Genomic DNA, 17,047 nt, shown 5'->3' with positions numbered 1-17,047 from the left:
CGGTTCGGTTTGGTACGGGTCACCTTTATCAGGCTTGCGTTTCCACTAACAAGGGTACCCTTTTGGTGGGCGTGGTGTATGACAGAAAGTTTCAGTCGACGTCATTCTCACTCGAGGAAATGTCTACAATAAAGCTGTACGGGTCACTTACATATCATATGAAAAGCACTTCTCACAACACAGATGCTTTACACACATAAATACTTGTGTAGAAATGTTTATTACTAACTTTTCAATGAACATGAGTTGATTATAACTGCAGATCAAAGACGAAATAGCCTACTGTAACGTCTGTAAATATATTAAATAACTAAATAAATGAACATATATAAACACATACAGCCCCTTACAGTCTCCGATATGTTCCCAACTACAGAAGAACTACATATAGCAGACATTTTGCCGGTATTTAGGTTCAAAACAACACAAATTATAGCCTACAGTCAGTGAAAACCTCTTATCTGTGTCTGTAATCTTCAGCAGCACATGTAGCCTCTGTTAGAGAGTAATTCCGTCATTCCCGATTCATATTAGTCCAAAAGGTGAAGATAATAAGTTAGTTATACATGGCATTTTGTTCATGTTTGCTGAAAAATGTGCTCCTTTTTTTCCGGCTTCTCCTTTGTTTTTTTGCGCTTCACTCTCGCGTTTGTCAGTGTCTGACAGGATCAGGTTTCAAAAGCACGTCAATAATCAAGCACAGGTTATTATCATCAGCTCAAGAAGTTTGTATGAATTTGTATGAATTAGACACTAAAATGACTAAACTGTTTCCTCGTGACATCAGGCTGGTTACGCTGGTTTCACAATGCATGAGCTACACGAGAGCAGCATGTATTTTTTCATTGTGCATGTTAACAACTGGGATTCACACCAGAAGCAGGAGCAGCACGTCAAGCGTGTTTTCTGCGCACAAGCGTCAGTTTGTTTTCGACTAAACTACATTGCTTTTAAAAGCATTGATACATAGAGAATAACATCTTTATTCTGGGATTACCTGAGACTCAAGGCATTTACTGGGGTACTGGTGATTTTGACTATATACACTCACCAGCCACTTTATTAAACTGCTGATCTACTGGGATTTTTAACGCACAACCATCTCTAGGGTTTACAGAAACAGGGTCTGAAAAAAATAAAATATCCATTAAGTGGCAGTTCTGTGGGCACAAATGCCTTGATGCCAGAGGTCAGAGTGGTTTCAGCTGATAGAAAGACAACAGTACCTAAAATAACTAATTGTTACAACGGAGGTCTGCAGAAGAGCATCTATGAACACACAACACGTCCAACCATGAGGCGGATGGGCTACAGCAGCAGAAGACCACACCGAGTGCCACTCCTGTCAGCTAAGAACAGAAAATTGAGGCTACAATTCACACAGACTCACCAATATTGGACAATAGAAAATTGGAAAAACGTTGCCTGGTCTGATGAGTCTCCATTTCTGCTGCCACATACGGATGGTAGGGACAGAATTTGGCGTCAACTACATGAAAGCAGGGATCCATTCTGCCTTGTATCAACGGTTTAGGCTGGTGGTGGTGGTGTAAGGGTGTGGTGGATATTTTCTTGGCACACTTTGGGCCCATTAGAACCAATTGAGCAACATGTCAACGCCACAGCCTACCTGAGTATTGTTGCTGACCATGTCCATCACTTTATGAAATCTGCATTATGCAGATTCTATCATGTCAATATGGACCATGATCTCTGAGGAATATTTCCAGAACCTTGTTGAATCTATGCCATGAAGGATTAAGGCAGTTCTGAAGTCAACCTTTTGTTCTGAAGTCCCACCCGGTACAAGTAAGGTGTACCTAATAAAGTGGCCAGTGAGTGTGTATGTATATATATATATATATATATATATATATATATATATATATATATATATATATATATATATATATATATATATATATATATATATATGTGTGTGTGTGTGTGTGTGTGTGTGTGTGTGTTTGTGTGTCTGCAAGTATCTCTCTCTCTTTTTGTTTATGTGTGTGTATTTGCGTATTGCTTATTTGTATATGTATATCAGTGTGCGTGTTTGTGTGTTCAATTCAATTCACCTTTATTTTAATAGTGATTTTACAATGTAAGTTGTCAAAGCAGCTTCACATAAAAGATCATAGTAAATTGTAACAGTGCCAGTTCAGTTTTCAGTTTTTAAGTTCAGTTCAGTTTAGTGTGGTTTAATATTCACTACTGAGAGTCCAAACACTGAAAAGCAAATCCATCGATGCGCAGCTCTACAGATCCCACACTATGCAAGCCAGTGGCGACAGCGGCGAGGAAAAAACTTCACCAATTGGCGAAAGTGAAGAATTAAAAAACCTTGAGAGAAACCAGGCTCAGTTAGGCACTATCATTTTTTCTCTGGCCATACGTCTTGTGCAGAGGTGCAGTCTAGGCGCCAGAGACTGTAAGCTGGACCTCAGCAAAGACTCGTCTGTCCCTGGAGCATCACAGGAATCCATGTCATGCTCTCCACTCCTCCATGACCACCACAGCAGCTGCTCAGGATACGCCTGGTCCAGGATTATGGAAACATTGGGATCATCTTGTCGCTGGTCTTGGATCAAATCAGTGACGCTGCATAGTCTGAGGGCCTCGGGATGAGTATCCCCAGGTGGAAATAGAGAATAAAGAAAATAATTAGCATAGCAGCTGTTCATAGTGTATATAAATGAGATGAAGAAACCTGTGTGGAGCACATTCATGTATCATACCGCTAAGTGATGCACTGAGTGTATGCTTTTCTAAAGAGATAGGTCTTTAATCTGGTTTTGAACTGCGAGAGTGTGTCTGAGCCTCGGAGTTTAGGAGCCATAAATGAGAACGCTCAACCTCCTTTACTCGACTTTGCTATTTTAGGTACTACTAGAAGTATTTGTATGTATGTATGTATGTATGTATGTATGTATGTATGTATGTATGTTTAGAAGTTTGTATGTATACGGATAAATTTATGTGCATTTGAATCAGTATTTGTGTGTGTATGTGTATATGCATGTGTATTTGTGTATGTATCCATGTGTGTGTTTATGAGTGTATGGATGTGTATTTGTGTGTGTGTGTATTGTCTGTCAGGAGCGTGACGCTGCCTCCAGTGGGCCGGGCCAGTTCTGCACGGATGGACAAGAGTGTGTTTGATGAGTTTTATCTCCACTTCTCTTTGAGGCTGAAGGTAATGCTGGGCGTTTGCTTATCACACACATTTGTTCCTTTTGTTGGCCTGTGATTGTGTGTAAGATGGAGACCCACATCCGTCTTGTTCTGTCAATGAGGTTTTGTTTGCTGTTGCTGTTGTTTTGTTGCACCTTCACTACACACAATCACAAAATCAAGTCAAAGTTTGCTTTATTCTCAGATCTGCTACACACAGATGAACAGAGAACTGGAGCTGGAATTACCTTACTCCCAGACACTTAAACACACACACACACACACACACACACACACACACACACACACACACACACACACATTGAAACACAATACACACATATAAAAAAATACATATACTGTCATCAAAATCAGAGAAAATCTTTTTTCTAGGGTTGGGGCTTGTGACTACATTTACTTGGACATCAGTCATTTAATTGTTTGCCTTAATCTGAATAAGACAACAATATGACTAAGGTGTTTACATGAGTTGTTTTTTGATTGTTCCTTACATGTTATAGTACATAATTCGATTAGTACATATTCGATCAATCGCATCACCACGCTATTTGTGTTTCCTCAGGAGTTTCATGTAATTTTGGGTGTTTTATTTTTGGAATTTAACTGCAGTTTGGCAGTTTCACTTTCATTCAGCAGTATATTGTTCATGCTGCCCTGACAAACTGAGATACTGCATGAGAATATGAAGTAAGAACTACTGGAAGAGTGTTATTTTAATGAAATTTGATAGCATACGCCGAATGGAACGAAAAAAAACTCTGCATTTTGTGACGCGGGTGTCTGTGGTCCTTTAAGGTAATCAAAAATATCTGTTTACATGGTAGACTCTTAATCAGCGTCACACCTAGGTTCTCTCAGAAAGGCAAAGGATCGCAGGAGTAATCCAACACGTAGCTTTATTTACAAACACTCACTTGGAAGGACATAGGAATAACATAGGAGACTCAGGAACAACATGGGGTGTGGTTGGCGCATAACCTAGAATACCGGACAAAGACTAAACAACACACCGGACTATAAATACACGGTGGCGCAGTGGGTAGCACGTTCACCTCCCAGCAAGAAGGTCGCTGGTTTAAGCCTTGGCTGGTTCAGTTGGCATTTCTGTGTGGAGTTTGCATGTTGTCCCCATGTTCCTGTGGGTTTACTTCCGGTGCTCCGGTTTTCGCCACAAGTCCAAAGACATGCGGTATAGGTGAATTGGGTAAGTTAAAGAAACAGCCTCATTCATTAAAGGGCACCTAGGTTAGCCCTTTTTTCAGATTTAATATAAATGTTTTGCGTCTCCAGAATGTGTCTGTAAAGTTTCAGGTCAAAACACCCATCAGATTTTTTTATTATACCTTTTATTAAATTCCTATTTATAAATTTTTGCACTGGGTGGCGGTTTTGGTGTACTGTTCCTTTAAGGCTAGTCCTCCCCGCCCATCGTTTCTACGTGCCTTTCTGCGTGCCTTAATCTCCTCCCTCGGCTGTGTCAGACAACAGACAGACTTAAAGGAAGCAGATCTCACGTAGCGTTTGTGAGAAATACTACAGTAAGAACTTTACCAATGAGTATTTATTGTGCAGTTGCATCGCAGAGTCACACAAGGATCATGCGCGCACACACAGATACACCCGCACATAGACAGAGCGCCCATTTAGCTTTGCACTCTTTTTGCATGCAAATGTGACATGATACAAGTTAATCTCCACTGCTGTATGGATATCTGTTATGTTAATGTACAAAATAAACCTGATTTAACGTCCACAAACCGTGATTGAAGCGTCTTCCTTTATAATTGTTCTGACACGCGGCTGTTCAGATAAAGTAAAGCTAAGCTAAAAAGCTTATTTTTTCTTCTGGAGAAAGTCTTATGTCGGCTACAATAAAAGCAATTTTCAATTTTTAGGGAAAAAATTATTAGCCCCTTTAAGCTATCTTTATTCTTTTCTATGCTTTTTTCCTACAGAACAAACCATCGATATACAATAACTTGCCTAATTACCCTAACCTGCCCTGTTAACCTAATTAACCTAGTTAAGCCTTTAAATGTCACTTTAAGCTGTATAGAAGTGTCTTGAAAAATATCTATTAAAATTTTATTTACTGTCATAATGACAAAGATCAAATAAATCAGTTATTAGAGATGAGTTATTTAAACTATTATGTTTAGAAATGTGTTGAAAAAAATCTTCTGTAAGTTAAACAGAAATATTTGTATTTTATATATATATATATATATATATATATATATATATATATATATATACTTATTTATTTATTTTAATTCTGGACTTTTCTAATTCTAAATTTATCTTAATTTTTTCTCTGAATTCTGAGTTAACATGTTTACAGTTTTCTTGGCATTCTCAATTTACATTAAATGATTTGTAATTTTTTATTTTTTTACTGAGTAATCAGTTTAGATCTTCATGTCTGATTTATTGTCCACTAAATCCCAGTTTACAATCTTACAATCTCACAATCTTACATGAAAAGTCTGACAATTAAATAAATAAGTAAATCTAACAATTTGGACATTTTCAAAAAAAAAAAAGACTATTACGTTGTATTTTAGTTTTTCACAAAATCAACTCAGCTAACAACTAAAAACTTTATCTGTGCTTATAATGTACATACATTATATACTTTATATGTTATTGCATACTATATATAAATATTGTATTAAACCCGTATATAAACACTAAGCTATATGACAGCTAAATGAGACAACCAATGTGGCAAAATTATTTTTGGGGGGGCAGCAGTCTTAGGAGAGAACCCCAGACTTCCCTCTCCCCAGACATTTCCTACAACTCCTCAGGGGCAATCACGAGGCGTTCCCAGGCCAGCCAAGAGACATGGTGCCTCCAGCTTGTGTCCTGGGTCTTCTCTGGGGCCTCCTCATGGTAGGATATGCCTGGAACACCTCCCTAGGTAAGTGTCCAGAAAGCATCCGAAACAGATGCCTGAGCCACCTCAGCTGACTTCTCTCGATGTGGAGGAGCAGCGGCTCTACTCCGAGCTCCTCCTGGGTGACAGAGCTCCTCACCCATCTATAAGGGTGCGCCTTGCCAGCCCTGTGAATGAAAATTTTGGGCACTTGTATCCAAGATCTTGTCCTTTCGGTCACGACCCAAAGCTTATGACCATAGGTGATAAATCTCACGTTCAATCCTTCCCTCACTCGTGAACAAAACCCCAAGATATTTGAACTCCTCCACCTGGGCTGAGGACTTTCCTCCAACCTGGAGATGGCTTTTTCCGGTGGAGCACCATGGCCTCGATTTAGAGGTGCTGATTCCTTATCCCAGCCATGTCACACTCAGCAGCAAACTGCCCCAGTGCATGCTGAAGGTCCATGTTCAATGAAGCCAACAGAACAACATCATCTGCGAAACTAATTACATTATAAATTAAATACAAATTATTAAATATAACTGTACATTTATAATATATAATTATAAATGTACTTTAAAATTATAATTTAAATGTACTTTATAAAAATCTATTATAAATAATTATAAAATGATTTTGTTCATAGACAAGGCATAACATCAGGATTGTTTATACAAGTAGTTTAGCTTCTTAAATTGAGCAGTCTAGCAAAAGTTATTATTTTTAAAAATAATTGTCCTTTATTTAAGTTTTAACCTTACATGATGACAGCATATGGCCCATAGAGATTTAATAACACTCTTTTTATTTCAATGAAAAAAACAGAGTAAAGCATCATAGGAAAAGAGATATTCATGGTCTATTTCTGGATAAGTCTTGGATAATTGGGTTCAGGTGTGGATGAAGTGTACCTCGCTAATGCTAATCATGGATCTTACCACGTCTCAGGGTTTTTGTGGGTCAGAAAGATGTTGGGCTTGATCCTGGGTTGCTCATGAGAGGATGTTTGTAAAGGATTTGAGGTCAGGAAGCTGATAAAGCAAACAGGAGGTGGTTTATCCTGGAAACACTTGGAGAATCAAGCATTTCATCATGGGTATTTGTAATGAAGGCTCACATATGGCCTCCTGTGTCATTAAAACAACAGTGACTTGTGGAGATCACACCTTTAGTAACTCGCTAATTAATGCTGTCATACAGTAGCAGTGTAATTTGTGTCTCATTTACAGCATTAGTCAGCCATGGCCATCCAAACAAAACCAGCCACAACAAAACTAACACACTGTGAGTTCATGTAAATTGATTCATTGTGTACCAAACTCCATATGAGTTGAGTGTGGAATCATGGGAGTTCATCATCCTACAGGAGTCTTGCAGAAATCACGTTGATGATAAGTCTACAACACTTATTATCAGGCTAGTATGAAGCAGAATAAGGCTGAAAGAAGACAAATGAGAGAAACGCTGAAGCAATTTTTGATGTGAGACGAGTGACGCAGCAGGAAAAGAGCAGAGCTTATTATGCCACAGTTCATCACTTCCTGTTCTTTACCTTGTGATCATGAGGAGAAGAATCTCTGTTTTATTAGACTAAATATATTTTAGGCTTCTTTTATAATGCTGCTCTGTTCACTCGAATAAAACACACATGTTAAGGCCTTGCTGATGTTTTATTTATATTTTACATTTAATCATTTAGCACAGTAGTTTTTGACCAGCAGGCCACGGACTGTTACTGGTCCATGAAACAATTGATACCGGGCCACACAAGAAACTATTAAATATTTCCGTTTTATTTATTATCTTTTAGTTTGAAAAGTTTTTTATTTTGAAAAATGACCATATTCACTAACTTACATCACAGTCACTTGAGCATCAAAATTTAACCTAGTAGCAGCAAAATGAGTAAGAAACAGACGTCTTTGGAAAGTTTCTTTGTGAAAGGGAAAAGGCCCTGTGAAGGACCCACAAACTGCCAAGGAATTGCTTCACAACACATTTGTCAACAAATCAGGTGAATCCAGCATGTCTGTGCAAGAAGATCAACTACTGGAGAATGCAAATGGTGGCAACTATTCACATATTGCACCTTTTCTAGAGTTTGTGCAAGCTCGTTATTTTACTCAAGGTGTGTGGCTTGCCCCTTCCAGACGCACTCAGTTGAATGAGTGTCACAAGCACACCATGAGTCACGTGACAAGAACTGACCGATCAGCTTCATGCTTAGTATGGAATATGCATATTTTGGTAGACTATTTACCTCAGACAAAGACAGAACACACAAACACTGCAGTGCGTTTATTTTTTTCTCATAAATAAAACTTGTATCAGAGTTATAGCAATATTTTATCAGCTTGTCAACCTACGAACCATCAACCACCCTGAACTTTTGCCTGTATTTTGGATTGCGCTCTTGATTTATCTCTAACACTGTATATGCAGGTTTGCCTGTCTGACCGTTCTCAAATAAAGTGGCATTTGGAACAAGGCCTGTTTGCAAATTCATCCCTACGCAACACATACACACGCTCCGTCTCACTAGTTAAAACTGATGATGTCTCTGGGATTCATTCATAATGTACAAAATTGTGAACTTGTGACTTTTACAAGTTGCTGTTTTGCACAAATCGACAACCTTCACAGTAGTTGCAATGTGGAACAAATCTATACAATGTAATTTAAAGGAGGACTATCAATAAAAAATGTAAAAATAAAAAACATGAACATTTAATCCTAGCCCTCATTGCGGTGTAAACACATTGTACAAAAAAAAGGGAAATCATACAAATGCACTAATTTGTTAAAACACAAAACAGTTACAGACTCTTATAAAGTTATATTGAAATGCTTATTTTTAGTTAAATAAACCAGGGTTTGTTTATAAAAAAACGTATTTAATGTTATTGTTTTAGGAAAAAATTCACTCTAGTTGAATTTAACAGGTTTCCCAGTGTTGGGTTGTGGCTGGAAGGCCATCCGCTGTGTAAAACAAATACTGCATAAGATGGCAGTTCATTCAATTCAATTCAATTAATGTTTATTTCTATAGCGCTTTTACAATGTAGATTGTGTCAAAGCAGCTTAACATAGAAGTTCTCATAAATTGAAACTGTGTCAGTCCAGTTTATTTCAGTTCAGTGTGGTTTAATTTTCACTGCTTGAAGTCCAAACACTGAAGAGTAAATACATTGATGCGCAGCTCCACAAGTCTTAAACCAAGCAATACAATGGCGACAGCGGCGAGGAACAAACTTCACCAATTGACAAAAGTGAAGTAAAAAAAACCTTGAGAAAAAACAGGCTTTGTTGGGCACGACCATTTCTCCTCTGGCCAAACTTCTTATGCAGAGCAGCAGTCTAGGCGCCGGATGCTGGAGAATGGTGGATGTCCGTCATGTAGAAGCTGCAGGTGTGAGTAGGTCACCGGCGGGTGTACAGGCTGGTCCACAGGATCAATGTGGAGACTAGTCTGTCACTGGTGTCTTACAGGAATCAGTCTCATGCTCTTCACTCCTCCATAACTGCCAGAGCATCTGCCCAGGATATGGCCTGGTTCATTGCGCTGTGGTGACCCTTGATGAATAAAGGGTCTAAGCTGAAGGAAAATGAATGAATGAATTTAACAGGACAAGAATATGCTGTTTTAGAGGTAGCACATTTTTGTGGTCAAATTCAACTAGTATTTTGTTTTATTTTTGTAAAAAACTTATTTAATGTTATTGTTTTAGTTAAAATTTCACTCTAGTTGAATTTATATGAAAGTATTTTTATCTATTATATTTCAATGCAGTGTCTTAAGGATGACCAATTATGCCCCCTTTTTTACGAGATATAAAATGAGTGTCTGATGTCTCTAGAGTGTGTGTGTGTGTGTGTGTGTGTGTGTGTGTGTGTGTGTGTGTGTGTGAGACGTTTCAGCTCAAAATACCACAAAGATAATGTTTTATAACTCTCTGAAACTGACCCTTGTAGGCTTTGATCCTAATTGTGGCATTTTGGTAACTGTCGCTTCAAATTCAAATTAGATTGTGCTCGTTTTAGATGAGGGCCGAGCTACAAATGCCTGTGTGTCAGCATAGCAGCAGATTTAAAACAGGACTAGTGTTATCAGTGTGAGTCAGTTCAAATGTTGTCAGTGTAAGTGTGTGCTTCATGCTTCTGTCAGTCTATGGAGACTACTGTCGCTGTTTATTAGTGCTTCATCTAAAACTCCACATTTATAATCCTCTTAGTCTATGCTGACTATGGAGTCAATCTAGGGCCATATATACTTGCAAAATAAAAAAGTTTTGCAAACAAAAATTCTTGAGCAATGAGAAATAAAAATTAAATTTGCTAACAAAAAAAAATGAACTGCTAATAAAAATCAAGCAGTGCAAAAAAACTAAAATATTAGAAATTTATATATATTTACAAAACATTTTTTATAGCATTACCTTTACAAAACCTGTCAAGTCAATTGCAATACTCATTTTGATTTGCTTTTTAGTCAACTGTGAGTTAGCAATGCTGTTTTGACTTTGCACTTCACCTTTCAGCGCATTTTACGTTGTGGCCCTGATTTAACAACGGAGTCGAGGAAACCTGGGCGTTTACAGCTGACCTAGACCTGCATTCATTTAAGCAACGTTATCACCATAGACTGTAAAAGCTATGGACGTAGTATTCGTGACGTCACCCATAGGTTTCTGAAGAACACAAAAGAAGCTACCAGTAGGCGTGGCCAACTGTTGCCATTTTGTTTGCACGTCATCGCACCAACTGGGAAATACTAAACAAGGGCAAAGAGGCAGCATTTTGCTTAGACGAGCTTTTCTTTGAGAGAAACACTTAATACTTCATTACCTGCAGAGATGTATAGTAACGAAGTAGAACTACTTCACTTCTGTACTTAAGTACTAAAAGGCAGTATCTGTACTTTACTGGAGTATTGTTTTTTTCTCCTACTTTCACTTTTACTTAAGTACATATTTTCGATGAGTTTAATACTTTTACTCCGATAGATTTTTTATGAGCTGCATCGTTACTCGTTACTAGAGGTGTCAAAATGGTCGATATCGGTTCAGTAATAGATCATAACGGGTTATTACGTACTGACGTCATTTATCTCCTATGTGCGTTGTCGCAATACTATGGCAAAGGACGGAGGCGCGAGGGCGAGTGAAGGCGGCACAGCACACGAGCCGCTATTTCACTACTACAGAGAAATGTTGTGAGACTCCATCTCTGCCTCTCTCACTTTGGACATTTGACCCGCTGGCCTGTTTGTGAGGTAACTTTTGGCTCTTGGCTGTTAAAGCGATACTTGTGGATCCAGACCTGGGCGTGTATGAGGTGCAAGTTTTCTCCACTGTGTCTATTACAGATTACCTGTGATAACCGCGTATTATACATACATACAAACCGCGGCTGTTCTTCCCGCCATCAGTGAACAACGCTTTCATTTCTAAAGCCGATAGCAGCCCTTCTGTTGAGAAGGTGAAGACAATAACCAATCAAAGGGGTGTAAGACCTCGCCTGTCAGCGTTTAAAAAGCAGGCGGGAGAATATTTACATTAGTTTATTTGCTATAAATGCTCATGCTGTCTTCTGTGCATGAGTTTTGTTTGATACATTCAGAAAGAGTGTTTTCTTTGAGCGGGTCAAATTAAGGGTACAGTTCATATATATTACTGCTGTATTAAAGGACACAATTTTATTACAAGTAACCATTTAACTGTCACACCAAGAAAAAAACCAATAGAATTTTTTTATTTATTGCATTTCTTAACTCCTAAGGTCGCTAGTTAACACAATCAATAAATTTTCCCCCAACACATCCCATAATTTCTAAAATATCAGCCTCTACCAAATAGTTGAGATGTTGGTTTATGGTAAAAGTACCAGAATTAATAAATATACTATAAAAATACGAAGTTTAAGACTAATTTAATTAAAACAATCAAAATGAAACATTTTTGAATACTAAATCATAGCCATAAGCCATAAAATATTTCAGATTTTCATTTAACACAGTAATATACACGTTTTCTTTTTTTTATAATAAAATCAAAATCAAGTGAATTAGAACGTTCGTTTACAGCGTTTACAACCAGTAAATTGTGCTCCAAAAATGGGTTTCAATAGCATTCTGAATGGATTATGGACTGTTTTTGTGACACACAACTTTGAAAGGTGTGTGTTAAAGCTGTTATAATCTGTCAGATCTGTGCTTCAAGCGTGAGAGAAAAACAGTATTGTAAGTCATGTTTCTTTTTGTTCTGCTTAATGACGTGCCCCCAAAAAAGAGATTTAAAATAAACAAAACAATAAGATGTCTTTTGACTGCATTCTTTAATAACTACATTACACAATACTTGTACTTTTACTTTCAGTACTTGAGTAGTAAATTTTGAAATAAACTACTTGCAATACTTAAGTACAAAAAATGTTGAATACTTTAGTACTTCCACTTAAGTATGGTGCTTAAAGAGCACTTCAACTTCTACTCAAGTAACTTTTTGATAGAGTACTTGTACTTTTACTTAAGTCTGGGTCTCTAGTACTTTATACATCTCTGATTACCTGTGACTAGTTTGTGTTCTGACCACATGTGCTTGGTTGTACGCTATATCAATAGTGTTTTGTGTTTAGACTTTTAAAAACCTTGTTGTAATACATTGAGCCACTAAACATTGTTCTTACAACGTTTTTCTACAGGAGGAAAACGCGAATTACATTTAACACTTAAAATATAGTCTGTGTTAGTAAATGCAAGGCTATTTATGAAATCCAGGCATAACACTGTATGACAACATTTCAGATGACTGTTCTAGAGCCTACAGCTAATAAATCTGTCATATTCTGGAGTCCATTACAGTTCTAAAGAAAAAGATAAATGATCTTAAATAAAACAAATACATTTATAGAGATGGTATATTAGTATATAATTTCACTCACCTGGGAAATGGAGGCAACTTGAATGGTTTGTGAGCACAATTAAGTGCACACAGCATGCCATATTATCTGATAATTGTAAAAAATAATCCCAAAAGCAACTGACTGTGTAAAGCTACATGAAACAAAAATACGATGTAAATGCCGAGTTCAGTGGCTAATCAGCCGGAATCAGCTGAGGCGAAGTGACGGCAACCAATGAGACCTAGCTGTCACTCAAGTGGCCACGCCCTTAACTATGCAGACTTAATATAAACTAAACGGATGAGTTATAAAAAAATTCACTCCCCCCTTACAGTTGTCATGAAGGGTAATACTAGCCATATGACCCAAAATCGTTCTTTGCACCAGGCTGTAAACACCTTTTTTCTTTTGTAAAGTTGGCCATTTTAACAGTGGGGGAAACAGAAATTTGCTCTATTATGGAGTCAGGACTAACGGAATTTCAATGAATTGCAGTTTCAGTTATTTCTGTTTTTTAAGCGGGAGGTTGCCGCTTAGTTATCACCTGGAAACAAGTTCCCTTGACTGAATCGAATCTGGGCCACAAAGTGAAATGCGCAGAAACGTGAAGTGCAAAGTCAAAACAGCATCACAAACTCACGGTTGACTAAAAACCAAATCAAAATGAGCATTGCGATTGACTGGATGGGTTTTGTAAAGGTAATTTTTTTTGCACTGCTTGATTTTTATTTGCAGTTCTTTTTATGTTTGCAAATTTGATTTTTATTTCTCAAAACTTAATTTTCCCTTTGCAGTTATTTATTTCTGTTAGCAAACTTAATTTTTAGTTCTCAAAAATTTATTTTCGCTTTACAATTTTTGGAGATTTGCATTTATTTATTTTATATTTTTGCTCAAAACTTTATTTTTTGTTTGCAAAACTTTCTTTTATTTTAAGTGTACATGGCCCTAGATTGACTCCATAGTAAACATTATCTTCAGCAGGTCAAAACTCCGAAGGCAGACGGCTGCTTCTCAATCAGGGCTGTTTATGCTAATGAGGGAGAGATGGTCACTGGTAGGTGGGGCTTTCCCCCCTCTGATGATACGTACAAAGAGAGAATGTCAATTAAAGTGTTTCTGCAGACTGTTTTTATGAAGTCTGATTATAAACAAATACAATTAATACATTTTACTATTGGAGGCTGCATATATTCACACACTGCTGACACACAACTGTGTTTAAACCCTTTATAATAGGGATTTTTGCATAATAAGTCCCCTTTAAAGTGTGAAAAAAGGAACCTTTGTTTTTTAAGTGTATTTTTTACAGTGTCTGTACCGTCACATACTACATAATAAAAGCCAAAGTAAATCTGAGTTGAGTAAATGAGGCAAACAGAGCAACCATGCCGTTTCTTCTCTGTATTTGCTGACAATGTTTATTTGATCTGCCGTTCATGCTTAACTTTGCAGAAAAAATTAAGCTAGGCATATTCAGTCGGCACTAAAACAAGAGGACTTCAAACACACGTTTCAAAGACCTCACACCGTACGAATAAAGAACCAAAACACACAAGCTCTGCATCATAATCACAGTTTCTCTGCAGTAAACGCTCACAGACGGGCTGCTTCTTGTCCAGCGAGCAGCTAAACAAGTTGTTTCTGTCTCAGGAGTGTGGGAAAAAATAATGTAATTGCAATTGCTATAATGTGTTATCGGAAAACAGCATGCTTATTAAAGTGCAGTATAATCTTGAAGATTATAATGTTGCTGATGAGTAGCTATATGCCAGCAGTTGTAAAGGAAACAATGCTAGTTTTATGCAAAAACTTGAATGAAAAACTATATTTCAGAAATGTATCTACAGTTAAAGTCACAATCATTGGCCCTCCTGTAATTTTCTTTTTCAAATATTTCCCAAATTATGGTTAACAGAGCAAGGAATTTTTCACAGTATTTCCTATAAAGTGTTATTTGTTTTATTTAGGCTAAAAGCATTTTTTAATTTTATGCCATTTTAAGGTCAATATTATTAGCCCCCTTAAGCAATATTTATTTTGGATTGTCTACAGAACAAAACACTGTTATCCAATGACTTGCCTAATAACCCTAACTTGCCTAATGAATCTAATTAACTTAACCTAGTTAAGCCTTTAAATGACACTTTAAGCTGAATACTAGCAAAGACTTACCAATACACAATATACTCCTATTGTTTTCAATGGGGAAAAGTGTAACAATCAAAATGGCAAATGAAGCCCTGCCTACTACTGGTAACTTTGGTGTAATTTGATCAGGAGCGGGTGGGCTAACAATATAGTGCTCCTGAGTCCCAACGATATTTTAGAACAGCATATTTGTGTTTTCCTCATGCTTATTGAGCACCGTTACAGCCAGTGCTTACAACTGTTACACATGCTGAAATTATGTACCAGTGCTTTCAGCAAGTGCTTTTTTTTTTCGCACAGTGTGTGCGCAAATCATCTGCATAACGGCCCTGAGAGCGGGCTTTACCAACATGGAAGACCAAAGTAAAGATGCGCTGTCCTTCAGCTTGCATTAGAAAATGGTAAGTTTAATATTAGGAAACCCACATCAGGCAAGTCTGATGCATGGGAGTCATTTCCTTGCGTCATAGATAGCCTTCAGAATGGAAAAAATTACCTATTGCACGATGTGATAATATTTCAAAGTTTTACCCATTAGTGACAAGACTGAAACATCAGGTTTAAAGCGGCACTCATGTCTTATTACAAAGGGCCAAACAAAACTGACATTTAGGCCCAATCCCTATTCTACCCCTTTGCCCTTCCCGGTACCCCCTACCCCTCATTTTGCGCATTTCCGTCAAGGGGTAGGACTTCCCAATTCCCTTTAGCATGAAGCCGTAAGGCTAAGGGGAAGGGGTAAATACCGCTTCGATGAAGATTTTTCAGGACCACATTCGAAACCAAGGGGTACAAAAATATCCCAGAATGCACCAGCCCCAACAGCAAGATCCCTGCACTCGAAAGTAAGGAGATCCACAAATTAGTATTTTTTTTTTTCATTTTTACGTTTTGTCATTATTATTTTTTTGTCATTATTTTTACAACAAACAAACACATGTTTTAATATATTCATAACCGCGTTTATGTTTTACCGTCATGCTTTTAAAAAAATGCTAAACTAATGGCTCGTTTCCACTGACCGGTACGGTTTGGTTCGGTTTGGTACGGGTCACCTTTATCAGGCTTGCGTTTCCACTAACAAGGGTACCCTTTTGGTGGGCGTGGTGTATGACAGACAGTTTCAGTCGACGTCATTCTCGCTCGAGGAAATGTCAACAATAAAGCTGTACGGGTCACTTACATATCATATGAGAAGCACTTCTCACAAAACAGATGCTTCATACACATAAATGCTTGTGTATAAATGTTTATTAGTAATTTTTCAATGAACATGAGTTGATTATAACTGCAGATCAATGATAGTGCGAAAAAGCCTACTGTAACGTCTGTGATTATATTAAATAACTAAATAAATGAACATATATAGACGCATACAGCCCCTTGCAGTCTCCGAAATGTTACCAACTACAGAAGAACTACACACAGCAGACATTTTCGTCCGTATTTAGGTTCAAAACAATACAAATTATAGCCTAGTCAGTGAAAACCTCTCATCTGTGTCTGTAATCTTCCGCAGCACACGTAGCCTCTGTTAGACAGTAATTCCGTCAATCTGAGTTCATAATAGTCCAAAATGTGAAGATAATAAGTTAGTTATACATGGCATTTTGATCATGTTTGCTGAAAAAATTATGTGCTCCTTTTTTTCCGGCTCCTCCTTTGTTTCTTCACGCTTCACTCTCGCGTTTGTCAGTGTCTGACAGAATCGGGTTTTAAAAGCACATCAATAATCAAGCGCAGGTTATTATCATCAGCTCAATAAGTTTGTTATTTCAGATATAATGTTAGAGACGCGCGCGAACGCTAGCAAGAAAGCGAAACCGCTCGCGCCTCAGACTGCCTCGTAAAAAACTACGGGGCACAGGGTAAATCTGCTCTTCTTCTTGGCTTTGTGGCTGTTTATCAAGATGACGA

Source organism: Danio aesculapii, chromosome 22 (assembly GCF_903798145.1).
Source record: "Danio aesculapii chromosome 22, fDanAes4.1, whole genome shotgun sequence".
Lineage (NCBI taxonomy): Eukaryota > Metazoa > Chordata > Actinopteri > Cypriniformes > Danionidae > Danio > Danio aesculapii.
The sequence above is the reverse complement of the archived record's forward strand: the minus strand, read 5'-3'. Positions refer to the sequence as shown.